The sequence below is a fragment of the Pinus tabuliformis genome, chromosome 4_2, assembly GCF_031772625.1.
Source record: "Pinus tabuliformis cultivar Carrire ecotype Pingquan chromosome 4_2, CPIR1, whole genome shotgun sequence".
Taxonomy (NCBI): domain Eukaryota; kingdom Viridiplantae; phylum Streptophyta; class Pinopsida; order Pinales; family Pinaceae; genus Pinus; species Pinus tabuliformis.
Window position 1 is genome coordinate 351,135,773 of NC_142304.1, and position 9,352 is coordinate 351,145,124.

Below are 9,352 nucleotides of genomic sequence, written 5' to 3' on the forward strand. Positions count from 1 at the left end.
GGAGAAAGTGCACTAGAGAGGTAGATAGATTGTTGTCGGATGTTAGAGAGAATGTGGGAGCACCCACATCACAACAAAGATAAAGGATCTCACCTAACAGGTACACTGGATACATGGCTCTTATGAGCGGATGTGTTGTGACATAGCCATCTTCCTTTGAGGAAGCAGTGCAGCAGTCAGTTTGGGTTGATGCCATGGTGGAGGAGTATGACTCCATAGTTTGTAACAGTGTTTGGGATGTGGTCTTAAGACCAGAGGATAAGTTCGTGGTGAGCTCCCGTTGGCTTGGAGAAGCATAAGGCTAGATTTGTGGCTTGTGGATTTTCACAGGTAGAGGGGATTGACTATGATGAGACCTTTTCTCTTGTTGCAAGGTACTCATCGATCAGATCTATATTAGCACTATCAGCACAGATGGGGTGGAAGATACACCAAATGGATGTAAATACAACCTTCCTTAATGGCACAATTGAGGAAGAGGTGTACATATAGCAACCTGAAGGTTTTGAAACCTTCAACCATGAGTTGCATGTGTGCCGGCTCAAGAGAGCATTGTATGGGCTGAAGCAAGCACCTTGTGCTTAGTACACCAGGATAGATAGCTACTTCACCGGGTTGGGCTACACGAAGAGTTAAGCAGATGCAAACCTGAACCACATAGTGGTGGAAGGTAAACTATTAATCATTGTACTTTATGTTGATGATCTAATACTGACAGGTGATGATCAGTTGATCAAATTTTGAAAGGAGGACCTTGCAAAAGAGTTTGAGATGAAGGACTTGGGGCTCATGCATTACTTTTTGGGCATGGAATTATGGGAGGGTGATGAGCAGTTGTTTATGTCTCAAGGCAAGTATGCCAACGAGATACTGAGTAGGTTCCACATGGAGAGCTACAAGCCTATGGAGATTCCTTTGTCTGGTAACTGGAGGAAGGAGGATCCTACTTCAGGAGAGGTATTAGAAGCTACTGTTTACAGGCAGCTTGTGAGTTCACTCATGTACTTGGTGAAGACATGACTAGATTTATGCGATGAAGTTAACCAACTTAGTCAAGCAATGGTTAGGCCTACCAAGTTGTAATGGAAGGCGACAAAGCATGTATTGAGATACCTCAGGGGAGCTACTCAGTATGGATTATGGTACAAATGGACAGAGGGAGTGAATCTTCAAGGCTTCACGGATGTAGATTGGGCGAGGAGTCCATCCAACTTGAAAATCACATCAGGAGAGATTTTCAGTATTGGGTCAAGGCAGTTTCCTGGTACAGTAGGAAACAGAGATTGATTGCACTCAGTTCGGCAGAGGCATACTACATGGTTGCAAGTCAAGAAACATGTGAGGCCATCTGGATGAGGAAGATCTTGGTTGGCCTATTTTGTCAACAAATGGATCCGACAGTAATTTACTGCGATAATGATAGTTGTATCAAACTCTCTAAAAATCCAGTTGTTCATGATAGGTCCAAGCACATTGATATCTAATATCATCATCTCAGAGATTGTGTATTGAGGTGGATCATGTTGTTATATTACATTCCCACGAAGGAAAAAGATGTTGACATTTTGAAAAAGACATTGCCAAGATGTAAATTTGAGTTTCACAGAGATAGGATCAGGCTAGCAGATAATCCCTTTCTTGTTGGGAGGGCGTGTTGAGAAATGAGAATAAGAAATTCTAGTTTAATTTTTCCTTGAAATAAACTGTGAATTAAAATCGAATTCTATTATCATAGAAACTTGTAAATAGTTAATTGAGTTTAATTAACTTAATTAGCTTAGGAATTTTGAATTGGAAATCTTTCTGTAGTCATGTATATGTTCTCCCTAAATTTTAGGGGTCTAGGATGAGTGTATTTGAGTTGTAATTAGATTAACTCATTTTACTGAGTTATGGCCAGGTAAATTAGTTCTAACTGTTTTTGGAACTAATAGAGGACTAACAGTCAGTTTGTGCACTGGTGCATCCACAAGTGTTACTCCAGTTAACTGAAGATTCCTTCATGAGAAACTCATGCATGTCAGTTCAGAGGAAGACCCAATTGAGACTAGAGTGCAGGGACAATGTACTATCGTTTGTATGATTTATTGAGTTGTAGATATCATGCATGCAATCAAATAAGGACCTATGTTTGGATTGCATAATTTTGGAAGAATGAATTCCCTTTAAATATGAGCTATTCATCATAGGCATTGCGCAAGGAAATAGGGGCTTGGAGAGCCGCAGAATAGGCTAAGGATTTGGGTTGAGCTAGCTTGTGAGCTGAGAGTTGATTATACTTGTGCAGGGATTGTTCTTGTGAGAACAAACATTGTATTCTCATATTGTATTTATAATTTAATACAATACAAATAGGTGGGGTTTTGAGAAGTGGCTTTCCCCAGGAAAACTTATAGTGTTATGTGCCATTGATTTGTCTTCTTCTTGTTCATATAGTTTTCATCGATCTATTAGCTTCCACTGGTTGAAAGCAGAAGTATATTCTTGTCCTGTGCTTTAGTAAATTACATGATCTTGTGAATCTACAGGAAATTCTATATATAACCAACACAAGGAATATCGACAAAAGGCTAGCCAAATTTTGAAGTGTCACAAGACTCTCTTTAAACTCAGCCACACACAAATAATCCTGGAAAGATGTTGACACAACATTTCTTTACATGACACAAACAAAAAAAGAAATCAGACAACAAGAAAAGACTATGTACATAGTGTAGGGAACAACCCTAGATCATCATTGAAAATAATGCTTTAAGTCTTGGCCGTTGATGGGGAGAGATTCAATCCTCCCATAAAGTGATTGAGGACAATATGTATGTTGGCCAATATTTTCATGAAATGTGAATGGTCCAATCCATAGGGATTGAAATTTGGTGTGTTTGCCTTTGTCCTCGTCGGCTTTGTCCCACTTCAAGGCTAAGTCACCCACACTAAAGTTATTCTTCCTTGCAAAATTCTTGTCAAAACACTTCTTGATACAGTTCTGATGGAGTGAAAATATTTCTTTTGCTTTCAACCTTTCTTCTTACAACTTGTGAAGGGTGACCATCGTACGTTGCACTAATAAACATGGTTTGCCTTGGGATTCTTGTGAAAGTTGGAGAGAGGGTAAGTAAATGTTAGGAGGGAGGATGGCTTCTTTTCCATAAACCAAGAAGTAAGGGGAGGTGTTCAGATAGGGCTTTGGCGTGACTATGTCAACCCATAAAGCATTCACCAAAGCGGAGTGCTAGTTCCTCTGTTAAGAGAATATGGTCTTTTAGATAATACAGATGAGGTTCTTATTTGTGGATTCAACAAGACCATTCCCCTGCAAATAATAATTAGTTGAATGCTTCAATAAAATTCCATTTTCTAATGCAAAATCATAGAGTTTTAGCGATGAGAAATATGTTGCATTATCGAAAACAAGTGACGTAGTAATGTCGAACCTGGAAATGATATTTTGTTGAAGGAAATTGATGATTTCCTGATCATTCACCTATTTAAGCAGAATTGCATTTGTCCACCACGTAAAGTAATATGTGGCAGTGATAATATAATAGTGTTTCTTCGACGAATGTGGAAAGATTTATCCAATGACATCCAAACCCCACTATTGAAAGGGTTCTTCCATTACGATAGGTTGCAATGGGGTGGCTAAGTTCTTGTTTTGGTTGGCACACCTTTGACAGATCGGAAAATTGCGGGTGTAAGCATGAGCATATTTGAACAATGTGGGACAATAGAAACCACCCCGCATGATTTTATTCCTAGTTGTGTTGCCTACAAAATGTCCCTCGACTGGTCCATTGTGGAGATCACATGATACTTTCTCTAAATTGCATGCTTCCAAACACCTGAGCAATACTCCATTATGATGCTTTTCGAAAAGCACCCCATGCACCAATTGGTAATATAATTCTTTGAGTCTAAGTGTCTTCTTCTGTCGTGCGCATAAATGGGAGGGCACAATGTCGTGCTCAAGGAATGGGCGCACATCTCAGTACCAAGAGTCTACGATAATAGTGGGATAAGTTCACTCTACATTGTACATTTCAATTTCATGTTCCCATCCAGAGGGATCTTCTTCTTCTTTTGCATCCACTATATCTATTGCTAATCGACATAAACTGTGGCCCTTGATTGTGTGAATTGGTTTGAACTCTAAATTGTACTCTTGTAACCCAGTCATCTAGTTCACTCTTCTTTGGCCCAACTCTTATTGAAAAAACAATGATCTGACCTCTGGGTGCAGAATAAAAATGATACAATGATTTTTCAAAATGTACGGTTGGAAGTGCATTGCCTTGTATACTACGTAAGATTGTTTATCATGGCAAGATAGTTGAGATCAGGTCCCTAAAGACTAGAGCTCATGAAAGATATTGGTCGCTTGTTGCTCTAAACATCCTTTTGCATAAGCACAACGACGACAGAAGTGTCAGAGGAAAAGGTGTAGAGAAGAAAATATTTGCTGAAATTTGGGCTACATAGAGTAGGTGATTCTGTGATACCTTGCTTGATACGGGAAAAGGCATCCTTTTCCCTTTTAACCAATTTGTAGATTGCATCCTTCTTTACCATCTCCTGTATTGGCTTAACAATCTGCACATAATTGGAGATGAACTTACGGAGGAAGATGATTTTCCCCAGGAAGGACTACATAGATTTCTTATTCATTGGGAAGGGAATCTGTGTAATTTCTTTGCCCCTCTTCAGGTATACTTTAATCCCAATTTTGGAAATGATTTGACCCAAGAGGTTACCCTCAGACACTATGAAAATACTCTTCTTGAGATTAAGGGATATCTCATACTTTCGACATCGCTCGAAAATTTTCCTCAAATGGTATATGTGGTTGGATATCTTCTTATAAAACATTGTGACATCATCGAGGTAGACCACCATGCTTTTTCCAATCAATCCACGAAATGAAATGTCCATGGCGCATTGAAATGTTGCATCGACATTAATCAACCCAAATGGAATTCTCTTGAATGCAAACATACCCCACTTAGTGTAGAATGTTGTTTTAAGTCTATTAGGCTCTAAGACTAGAACTTGATTGTATCATGAATACCCATCCAATAAAGAAAACATCTCTGACCTCGATACTGCTTGCAGTATCTATTCCATAGACTAAACGAGGTAGTTTTATTTTTTTGAGGTGTGGTTCAGGTTGAAAAAATCAACACATAAGCGGATTTCCCCGAACTTCTTCCTTACGGGGACTAAGTTTGATACCCAGGTATAATGTTGCACTTTATATATGATCCGAGCATCCAAAAACTTCCTTAAGTCCTTTTGAATGAGAGGCTCAAGCGTCAGATTTACCTTTCACAACTTTTGTTGGAATGGCTTGGCTCCCTCTTTGATTAGGATTACATGTTGGATAGTTCGCGTGTCATAAGTTTTCAACTCATCATACTTCCACACGAATACATCTCGGTACTGCTTGAATAGGAAGATAAAAGCTTGTCGCTTTTGTGGTGTGTATCAAGTGCCAAGATTGACATACTTCAGATCCTTTTATGTTCCCAGATTTATCTACTCATGTGATGACGTTGAGCTATGGGTCTTTGCATTGAGTAGCCCTTGGAAGAAATTTTGCAAGTCATACAAATTTTCCGATGATACCACGGCTTTCAGCATGAGGTTTCCCTTTCTTTTGCTAGCTGCAACTTATAATGCCTTCCTATGCTCGTCTTTAACGATCATTGCATCTTTGAATACATCAACATTCACCACAAAATGAAGTATCTGCTAGTCATCATTGAAAATACATAAATTAGTAATATTATTAGAGACAGATGGCTTATAAAAAATTTCTACAAAAAAATCATACCTAAGCGGTGATAAACTAGAAACGTCATTTGCTAATGCATCTGCAGCTGCATTGCACATTTTAGGAACAAAGATAATATTAAAAGCTTGGAAATGTGAAATCAAATGCCATACCTCTTATTGATAACTTTTGAGATGAAGTGACACAGAGTGTATGGTATCATGTACCTATCGCACAATAATTTCTGAGTCACATATTTCTTTGAGAATTGCAACATTGATGTCAATGGATCTTTGCAAACCCAAGATGAGTGCTTCGTATTCTACAATGTTGTCTGTGCACTTGAATTCCAAGTGGCTAGAGATCAGATGTTTTACCTTCCCCAGGTCTATTAAAACATAACTAGTTCCAAAGCCCTCCTGTGTTTTGGAACCATCAAAATACAGAGTCCACATATCATATGTACAAGGGCTACATTTTTTTTTCTTTTAACAAGGTTGGGTAGTTGATATATTACCAAAAACTTTGATGGAGCAAGCTCCTATTACAATCGACTGTAACATGATAAACATATAAGCCATGAGATAGGAATGCAGTCTCTTCTCCTAAGCTTGAGTTCAAAACTTCATGTGTTTTTATGAGTATTCTAGTATACTGCCTAACAAACTGGCCTACTAGAAAGAGAAATTTACATGTCATGGATTCTCTGATAGATTTTCATGGTGTGTAGACTAATTTCTCCTGAGTTGGCTGGTTCTTCTTGTCATAATTGACCGAGTTCTCTCCTTCATTGCTCGTAGTGTTGTTTTTGTAATATGCCACTGCTTCTTCGAGATGTTTGCATTTGGTTTTCAGTTCCATGATTTCTTCTTTCTGCATTGCCATGTTTCTTTTCTGGAAACTATACTCCACTCTCATTTCATTTGTGACATCCTTGAGTGACTCTTGCAGGTGTTGGATCATGAATTTATTCGCTTTGCATGCATCATTCCTTACTGCCTTTTCAATGTGGTTGAATTTCATTTGATTTGTTTACTTGTTCTTCCTTTAGCTCTGCTTATTGCTCCTTGTTTTGTTGTTCTTCCTTGATTTTGTATTACCTGAGATACTTCTTCTTCAGCTGATGTTGAGCGCTTTCCTTTTGTCGTACACAGGAACCGTTGGATATCGAAGATCAACGGACGAGGTTGTCAGATGAATAGCGACCAAGATTAAATCGCGTAGATTGGAATCAAGGGATGAACGGTGGAGATTAACCAGAAGTGCTGGTAGAAGAGGTATCTGGAGGAGCCTTCGTAGCCGTCAATGGTTGAAATCTACGGTCATCGGGCACAAACAAGTCTGGACGTTAACCAAGAATAAAAGCGGATTTATATGCGGAAGTGGTATTCCAGGCGGGGTAGAAACCAAAAGTGGTAAAAAGGAGTGGTCACCCGATTCCACTAATCGAGCGACACGTAGCAGCAAAGGAGAGAGAGAAAACCGCTTTTCAGGTGGGTATTCTCCGTGCTAGATATCTACCCGAAATCGATGTGAACCGTCAAATCCATTGAGTACAGATCGACAATGGAGGATTTTCGCGCAAGTTTGATTGATCAAGCTAAGCAACAACTGTTGGATCGAGTGCTAGATCAACGGTCCTGATTTGATTGGAGGTCAGAGAAAGGAAGGAGCAACGCTGCAGAAATGGCCTAGGAGTTCGGACCTATCAATAATTATAGTTACGGGTGAATGTTTTTTTGAAGTCCAGGTTAAGTGCTCGGTTGGGTTTTTCCCATGTATTCTGATAGAGTTGAAGTCCCTATGAATGACAGAATTGAAGGAAGACCAAAATCTGGTTATAACAGTCAGGGAGGAGGGTTGAGATAATGGGAGGGGCAGATGGAGGGCGTGGATGCTCCGAATGGCTTTGTGCTGCAATGGATCGCTGAGTGGAGGGAGTGAAGGGAGTGAAGGGATACAGGGTGAGTGAGTTGGGTAAGGAAAAGGGTGGGGGCTTAAGATGAAGTCTGGGCACTGAACAGAGGAAAAACTGCGGGCTATTAGAGAAGATAGGGAGGGGCTTTGAAACCAAAGTAACACTATACTAACATGGAAAATGAATATTTCTTCGCTGAGATTGCTGCTGTGATTTTTGTGAATGCACCCTCTATTCTTATAGTGCTTTAACGCAGCCTGAGACCTACCTTCAATGAGATAGATTGCACTGTGGTTCTTGTGACCAAGATTATAATCGTCCTTCCTGATGTTGCTCATACGAAAGTCTGAAGTTTCATGATTTTTCCTTTGCATTCCCATGATTTCCTGGCTATTACTGCATTGATATGTCCTTTGTTGTTTTTTGATTGTTGTATTTTGATTTATTGCTTTTATCATTGTGATTTTTCCCTTGGTTTTGGTGAGCTATAAGGAACAGAGTTGTGATATTCCTCCTGGTTTTCATGAACATGCCCTTCATTTTTTCCCACTGCTTGGTTTGCAAAATAATCCGCTTGTTGATTGTGAATTCTCAAGACATGTTTGAAGATGACATCGCCAGAGCCTTCCAAGTTCTTCCTGATTCTTCTAAAAATTATGTTCATGAACTCATCACTTGGATTTTTGTTTCTTGCCATTGCCTCTATTATTATGGTTGATTCTCCTTTTTTTCCACTGGAAAAATCCATAATTTTCATTAGATAGAGAAAATTACATATTGTAGATGCGTTTGCATATGCTGTACTCTAAGTCTAAAAGAGACTCTGTGCTGTTAATATACACCACGCAGGGTGTTCTCCTTTATAAAACAAAATTTGCTGTTTATACATTGTTATATATCTATTTTCGCCTGTGCATAGGCCTCGTAGGACCCCTTTCAGGTTATATCTTATATATATACTATCAAAAAAGTTCAAAAAATTACATTTGAAAGTTCTTTTCAATTATATTTGTAAGTCAAGGGCTGGGAGCCCCCTGTTGCTGCTGATCCATATACGGCCGATGGTAATAACGAAATTCATCAGCCCCCCTCTGCTCTTGTATTATCCATTCACCTCTGGGTAGTGACGCGGCCTCCTTGGATAGTTGGTCAGCGCTGCAGTTATGTTCCCTGTAAATGTGATTACAAGAGATATTGTTAAATTCCGCCTTGAATGTATTCACCTCATTTAGAATAATGCTGAGTGTGTGAATGTGGCAATCTGATATGCTATTGAACCAATTAATGATAATATTTAAGTCCCCAAAAATGTTCAAATTGAAGCACTGTTGTCTCAATGAGAAATACAAAAGGTGACGGAGGGAAATGAGTTCAGCAAATTGTTGGTGCCCACTCCTAATCCCATCTTTACTTTGTAGAAATTGTGTTCATTGATGTAAAGAATGAAGCCCCCACCACAGCCCTGTTGATTTGTGGCACCATCAAAAAAGGCCCAGGGGGTATCTTTATAAATGCTGGGAGGTGGGTGTGTGTGGTGGTATTTAGTGGGAGTGGGTTCTGGAAATTCATGATATGCAGAGATAATTCGAGCTTCAATGTGAGGCTAGCTCACAAATTTATTATCGAATATGTACCGGTTTCATGCTTGCCAGATAGACTAGCTAAAA